The sequence below is a fragment of the Parasteatoda tepidariorum genome, chromosome 9, assembly GCF_982258835.1.
Source record: "Parasteatoda tepidariorum strain Cologne lab strain chromosome 9, Ptep-v5.0, whole genome shotgun sequence".
In the NCBI taxonomy this organism is placed as follows: Eukaryota; Metazoa; Arthropoda; class Arachnida; order Araneae; family Theridiidae; genus Parasteatoda; species Parasteatoda tepidariorum.
In genome coordinates, this window is record NC_141763.1 from 85,035,257 (window position 1) to 85,044,182 (window position 8,926).

Genomic DNA, 8,926 nt, shown 5'->3' on the forward strand with positions numbered 1-8,926 from the left:
AGATTTAGTTACCCATAATATCGTCTACACAAATAATTACTTAGCATATTTAAGGTTAGAGTCCTAACCATTAAGGTTGAGTCTTGGTATGTGAAAACCCGATCATAAGAACAAAATTTATAAGGATGTTCTTAATTATCAGCGCATTATGTATTATCACAAACACATATTGATTCCGATTCACGAAAAGTAAGCAGTTTATAGGCGAACTCCATGTCTTTGGATATGAGTGGTAATGTTTGATTGTTTTACCTCCACCATTCCAAATTATGTGACTTACAAACTCTCGGTCAGGAATATGCACAGAGATCCAGTAACATGAGGTACAGAAACTATTTGATGGTTTGCAGAGAAACATCATCTGCATTTAATTGCATTTGTGTGGGTCGCATCGGAAAATTTTATATTTTTCTTGAATAGTTAAATGCTTAATGTTAAAACTGTTACTACTGTTAAGTCCTTGAATACAATTTAATTAAATAAATATTAATGTAAAATTCACGGTATAATATTTTACTTTGAAGATGAAGTTTACGGAAAATGCACTCTGCATTTTCCATGCAAAGTATTTAACGTTACAGCGTAATTTGATCCGGAATTTCATACAGTGTACGGTTTCAATAGAATAGTTTCCGAGATTTTTAATAAAATTAATAGTTAAGTCCAAGCTATTCAAGTAATAACAGGATTTTATAGATTTTTAACATTAAATCAACCATTTATTGAAAATTCATAGTTATATCCGGGATCTAAATCAGGGCTTGTAATAAATTCTTTCTACCAATAAAGTGGTTTTAATCGTGTTTAATCATGCAAAATATTCCAGGAAAGTCTGAACGTTTGATTGATTCCGTAATGTAAACCGAAATTACATCATTAAATTAGATTTTCGTCTTCAAATAACTTAAACAACTTGCTACATACATGTATATTCTCGAACGAACAGTTCTTGTGCATTAGATTGTAAGTATAGTTTAAGAAAAATCAAGATATTTTATTTATTAGACTATTTGAGTGTTTCTTTTCATTTTGAAGAATATATTTACGAATAAGGCAGCACTTTAAATACGCAAATAAATTTACTTCATGAGAAATAAGACAATATTTCAAATAGAAACACTCAATGTCACTGAATTATGTACTAATAAATGATTGAAATTACTTTCAAATCTCTGTCATGTTTGTTTCAAAAGCAAACCTGATAAGCAAATGTAACAGTTACTTTTAATTACAATTATGATATTATCTTTTATTTTTTTATTATTCAATAAAATTAGTAAGACTTCATTTAAAATATAATCGCATTCTTAAACTTTCCAAAACTTAGTTGTAATAATTTAATTGACATTAATACTTTTTTCCTTCAGCTCAAGCCAATCAATCAAATTCAGAGCAGTTCAAAAAATGTAGGGTAAGTCAAGGCTATGTGGCCTTAGAGGAAAGATGGCCAGTTTAAATATTTATAAATTTTTATTACTTGTAATATTTATGATTTGTTAATAAATTGCAGAAGAGACAGTTTCACAGGAAGCACAAATGTCTCTAAAAAAATAGTTACATAACAATTTCTTTAATTGTTATTTTACCACATTCAAACAAATCAGTCAAATAATCATAAATAAGATGGTATTCACACTGTTAACTGTGAGAAAAACCGTTAATTAACGGGTTTTTTTTTCTAATACGGTTGAACAACCAGAATTTTATCGCACCAGCTAGGCCCACCCTAATGAAACCACTTAGTATTTTGCAGGTGGGTAGATAGCTGAGAAGGCTAATCTGTCAATCTCTTATCCGACAGAATAGAGATTTGACCTCAATAGCGTTAACACCATAATATTTCCTCGATTCCCTTCAAGGCAAGAGTTTCCAGCTTCCTGCACTCCCCAATTTGTGATCCGAGACTATTAGAATACGACACTCTCATTCAAGCATTGATGATAGCACTATAAGGTTGCTTAACATAATAGCTTTTTTCTGTCTTGAAACCATTCTAGTTGTAAATGGTTAAAGAACTGTATAGTTCTTTATTCATGGTTTTTTAACCATCTAGTAAACAGTTTCAAAACTGTAAAGGCAAAAAATGTTCTTCACCTTAAATTTTACGGTTAATGGGATGGGCAGAGTGCTGCTAGTTATTTGACCGTAATTTTACAATCAAAATTCTAACAGTGCAGTTAAGCTTATTTATCAATTTGGACTTTTTGTAACAGCAAACTGTATGTGAAATTGATATGTTTATTTTACTTAGGTAGTCAAATAGTATTCGTGGATTAAGTATTTTGTTGTAAACTTGCTTATAAACACGATCAGCTGGCACTGAGGTCACAGGTCACGTGTCTGCGTATCATTGATCGTCTTCTTCTCGAGTTGCCAGGCCATCCTCTTCTCGATTCTAATCCCGCTACTTTGAGTTTTTTGCATGCAATACGGAAAAAAATGTTTTTTTCATTGTATTAACATTGCTCTGTTACAGAAACAGCGTCGATACAAAATGTTTAAAAATAGAAGCAGATTAATCGCAAGAAAAAATAAAGAACACAATTAAAGCTCACTAAGCTCCTAGCTTGAGAGCAGAAGTAAAGCATGCTAGAAACAAATACACGGGCTAACAAAAGTTATCAAGAATTAAAGAAATACAATATCTAACCGCCACAAGTAATTTTTATCTTCTTTTTAAATACGAATTTTTAATTTGTTAAATGTAAATTACTTTCCCTTTAATGAAAATAGCATTAAACGTATGAAAATAATCCAAAATTTTAATAGCAAAGATTAGCCACCAATAGAGGCTTGATGCATTAAACGTAAAATCATATCTTTACATAATCACTTCTAAGGACTCGGATTAGTTAAGTCTTAAATACCGGATCCAAATGTTAAAAAAAATAGAAGCAAATAATATTTTGTATAGCTTAAAAAGTTAAATAAAACTAGTTGGCAGGCATAAATCCATTTTGTTGTTGTTGTTTCTAATGCCATTACCAGCATGCCTGCTTGGTGAAACTAAGCGGCAGAGGGTGTGTTTCTTGTATTTCAGTGGCGCCATCTGTGGTCAAGAATACGACTTCAGCCGCACACACGTTGAAGCCCGTTTTCATTGGTAGACACACATCCACTTATTTACCCACAGATCTTAATTTTGACCTGACCCAGAGAATGATCAATCTCAAATTGAGTAACCCTAGAGCTATTGATTTGTTATTGGAACAAAGAGGTTTTCGTGACCTGACACATTTAAAGTACATCGGTCACCATTTGCTATGCAAGGGGAGTCTTCGACAGTCAGAAATCAAACACACAACCTCTTGGATATGGGCCCAAAGCCTACCAACCCGGCTATCTCGGTCATATCGGTCTCCAATTCATATTGCTTGTGAATTAAATGTGTCACATGACAGTAATATCTGATTTTACCTCTTTATAGTAAATACCCATTTGCTTTGCTATGCTATTTTTCAGTTCCTGAACAGCGCCTTTAAACTAAATTATTTTTTTCTTGGAAATGTATGTTTTGAGGTTCACCCATTTCTAAGAGAATCATATTAAATCTTAATAACTACACTCACTTTTTATGTTGAAAGTTTAAAATGACTAAGTAAATAATAGAAGAAAAAAAAATAAAAATAATATTTTTAAAAACCACGTTTCTGTTGTGGAGAATAATAATAAAAAAACAAAAATTTGAAAAACTAAAAACGTGGGGAGCATGAAATACATAACAGTATGTGTGCTCATGAGAATATGTGTATGTATATCTGTAATTGTATCTGAATGTGGATGCGTATGTGGTTGTGCATGTGTATAAGTAAGAAAATGTGTATATGTGTGTGTATATGTACTGTTATGTATTTCATGCGCCCCCCGTTTTTCCTTCTTTCAAATTTTTGTTCTTTAATTATTATTCTCCACTACAAAAACGTGGTTTTTAAAAATTTTATTTTGATTTTGATTTTTTTTTGTACTCACTTCCAAAATCTCAATTTTTTCACTCACTGTACACAAAACTTTTCAACTGACATATGACACTAATTTGAAATAATCGAATCGACAACAAAAGACAATCGCGAAAATATTAATTTTACTTTAATTTTAATTTTATTTTACTTTGTATGTATTTTTTCTCTTCATTTTCATGCATTGTCATCCAATTCTGAACTATGTGCCAAATTTGAAGTCTGTAGCTAGTCGGAAAACTAGTTTAAAATCGATTACAAAATTCCACCCGAACAGACATACTCGAAGGCAAATTGATATAAACGTGGTAAAAATGAGCTAGTTTACGTAAAGTAGTGTGTACATATAACAATAAGAATGAAACATTTTTACTCAAAGTACATTATTTTGACATTGCTTAAAAAAAAGTAAAAATAATATATATGCGACCTTGACAAGAAACCAATTCTTCTAAAAGCAATTTTCATAAGGCTTCTAAAGTTATTTTCGATAACTCCCACGCAGATCTTTGATTAATAGCAGTTTCTAGTTAACAGTTATGACGTAAGAGGACAAATTTCTTAACATAAAAAAATTATTTTTCTAAATGTATTATTCAGCTTTTCCTTCAAAAATGTTTTTTGGACATAGTTTTACAATTTTGAATTCTCCTTCCCAACAATGTGAGAAATTTCTCACGAAAAATGATTAAATATCAATTTATTTAATTGTTATTTTACTATATTCAAACAAAATAGTCAAATAGCCATAAATAAGATGGTATTCAAACTGTTAACGGCGAGAAGAACCGTTGATTAACTGCTTGAACCTACTAATAATAAATAAATAACTAAAAATAATAATAATAAAAGAAAAAAAACAAATTATTTTTTGTGGCAGCGAACATTTTTATTTACTAATTTTAATGTATTCAGAAATTTTACATTGAAAACTACCATAAAATAGTATGAATCTCAATATTCGTTCTAAGTCACGCGAAGAATAAAACGGTATAAGAAAGAAAAATTCACTTTAATTCACACGTATCGAATAATATATTTTTGATGCATAAGATGATTATTTTTATCAAAATCAGTTATCAAAATTTTTTTAACAATTTTTTTATCAACAAAAAATCTGCCTTTCTTTCTTTTTTCTCCTAGCAAGTTTTTTTTCAAAAAGAACTGGGCTAGTTTTGTAAAGAATTAAAAACAATTAAGGAATTATGTTTTGCGTCATCGATTTCTTTTTTAATATTTATTAATTTTAATGTGTTTAAAAGTGTTACCATGATTATTACTTAAAAAAAAATAATCTCGCAAAAAGTAAAACAGAAGGAAAAGAAGAACTGAAACGTAATGAAATATATATTTTTGATAAGAAATAGGATATTTTGAGTTACATGGAGGAAAGAACTACAAAAACCTCTCACAGTTAGCCTGACAGCAAGGGAACTAAAGCCCATGATCCGTCTACCACTGAGGATATTTTTCGTCAGGGCTGCGGTTGGTGCGAGCCGGGTGCGGAATATGTATCGACCTTCCATCCCTGGGATTCAAACCCGGTTTACCTCATTGGAAGGCGAACGCTCTATTCTCTGAGGTCGGTAATAGGCATTATTATTAGAAAAATGTACTAAAAACCAAAATAATTGAAAAGTGGTGGTATTTAGTTAAGGAGGAACATAAGAAATTGCCATATTATTATTGGCGCCAATGATGCTTCATTAATTTTGATAATTGGCACTAATGGTGTCATGGTGATTAGTGCAGTTTTAATACATAGCAACTACTATATTAGTTTCGGCACAAAGTTCTACATATTATTATATTTAGTACCTATCAGAACTACATTAATGCTGTTAAGTTTTATAATACTGTATGGAAGGACATTTTACATATGCATTTTTTATACAATAATTACACATAGATACGCAGTGTTTACTTATAATTTATATTAATATAATTTAAACACTACTTTATACATAAATTTATACTTAATACGTAACAATACATATACGTAATTTAATCATAGATTAATTTACAGATTATTCAAAGAAAAAAATAATTAACATAAGAAAATCAATGTTTTCTCCATTTAAATTTCTTTTGCAACAAATGCAAATTATAAGAGAACTGCATGGCTGCTTTAATTAAAAATGGCTAGCAATGCATTGGTTGCTGCGAAATTGTATTATTTATTTATTGCATCCCATCTTTAGTACAAAAAAATATCTATATACCTAAATATAATACAGAAACCTATACCCTATATGCATGGCATGATATCATTTCTTCGAGCAAATGGAAAGCCTGAACTAGTCACTTAACTTAGATAATAGATTCTTTTTTTGGTTGGAAATCTTCCACTGATTCTTTTCCTCACGTTCAAGAACCATAGATAAACGGAAAAACAAAATGTTTTATCTTCTAAACAATGAGATAAAAGAGAAGAAAACATTCCAGGTTATTCCTTTTTATCGAATGCTGAAAGGCATGTCGCAGCAAGCAGATTTCGGTTCGATAATATATTTTGAAATACTATTTCGTCGATTCCATCAATAAAAGTATACCTGGGGAAATAAATGGCATAAAATGACAAAATATCACGTTTTATGTTTTGTAGACATATAAGTAAGCAAATATTTGAAAATATATTTGTCACTATTGTTCTATTCAATTGGGGATATAAGTCACAAATCCACGTGATTATTCAAAAATTATTATTGTTATTATTTTGAAAATAAACATATTTATAAATTACAACTAAAAATTTCTCAAATAAAATATATAAAATTTTTCAACAATAATAATAAATTAAATATCAAATGTTTTATTCTGTTAACATTTTGTTCGCTATATTTTCGTTCCTATTCTCTTTGTAAAAAAATTAAACATATTTATTTTTCTCGCTTATTAGTGCAACATCATTTATAAACTGGTTTTTTATACTTGTTTAAATGTGTTTGTTGCTTATGAAACTCCCAATTCTTTATAATAAAAACTCCTTATTTATTTTCAACCTATTATTTCTGTCTTAAAATTTCATTGCAGAGATTTGAATAATAATCTTCTAATAACTATTTCAACGTTAAGTAAGTTAAAGCCTTAAAATAAACAAAACAAAGGAATAAAAACCTTAAAATAAACAGAAAGAAAGTGAAGAATTAAAAAAATAAATATATGTTATTTAAATATTAAGGATTACCAAACTATGGCTAAAAAATTATCTTAAATTGTCGCGTAATAAATTTATATTATGGAACGGCTGCAAGATGTAACAGAAGAGCTTTTTTAATTTACTTCACTTTTATTAACTTTCATATCTTACATAACTTTTTCCATTTTTAATTTTAAACATTTCATTTTGAATTAAATATTTACTTTGAATTAAAAGAAGATCTAATTATGAAAATTGTAGTGAAGAAAACACCACAATAATTCTTAAGCAAAATATATCCGTCATAGCATTCTTAAATGGGGTCATGATAATCCAAGACATTGTTTTTTTGATAAAAGCTAAATAAATAATTTTTAAGTGCCTTATATATCTATTTATCCGTAAATTATATAGTATTTTAATTATTTAGAAATAATCTAATCCTAACCACATTATTTGACGAAAAATGCTTATTAGTATGTAAATTGTCTGGCATTTTACAACGTGCTATTGTTAACGACAATTTATTAAAATAATCCTAATTTTTTTATTTGTCAATTCATTTATTACTCGATCTCTACTACAATATGTACTTTTTACTCAATCTGCAACTTTCGAGGTTTTAAATAGTTTTTAATTTATTTTTAACCCTTGTAGATGTTCATTTAGGTCATTTCAAAAATACTTGCACTCATGCCATTTTTGTTCCGGAAACAGTATTGTTTTATTGTTAATTGTTTGACGCAAAAGTAAATTTCAGCTATCTTTTTGTAATGGAAATATGCAATCTTATTTAAATAAGTAACATCAAATAAGTAACTGCGTAAATCTATGTCAATTTTCAAAATCACGAAAAATTCGTAAGTTTGAAAAGTAATTAGTTTTTGTAAGCTACATTAAAATCTGCTGATCTTATGGGCGATTAATGTTTCAGCAAATCCCCGTTAAATTAACCCATCTCTGCGGTTCAAAATTAATAAAACTCGACAATTTTATAGTAATAAGGTCTCAAACTGTACCGTAAGTACTAAACAGTATTAAAATAATGAACAACAATAAACATACTGTCCAGAAATTTAACATAACTCTGTAAGGAAATAATTTGGAGGCCACCCGGAAAATAAATTAATAAATTAAAGTTAAGGAAGGAAAAAAGAAAAGAAATCAAGAGTTTTGAAGAAATAAAATCCAACTACAAATAAAGTAGGTATTATACTATTTTTTAGTTAACTCAAAATGAAATAAATATATAACTGAAAATAAATAAAAAAAAGAGTTGTTTTTTGTGACAGTGAGCATTTTTATTTAATAATTTTAATGTATTTAAAAATGTTACACTGAAAATTACCATTAAATCGCACGAATCTCATTATTCGTTCTAAACTACACGGAAAATAAAACAAGAGCAGAAAGAAAAATTCACATGTATTGAAAAATATAATTTTCATATTTAAGAGGATTTTTTAATCATTTATCAATAAATTTTTAAAAAAAATTTATCAACTAAAAATATGATTTCGCTTTATTTTTTTTTCTCCCTGCCAGGTTTTTTTTAAAAAGAACTGAGCTAGTTTTGTAAAGAATTTTAAAGAATTAAAGAATTGTGTTTTGAGTCATCAAGAATTTTTATTTATATTTATTAATTTTAATGTATGTAAAAATGTTATGCGGTTAATTACTTTAAAAAAAAAGCAAAAAATCTCGTCAGCCGTTCCACATTACACAAAATGTAAACGTATGAAACGTATCAAAAAGAAACGTTCTGAAACGTATCGAAAGATATATTTTTGATAAGAAATATAATATTTTTTTTATCAAAATCATTATCGAT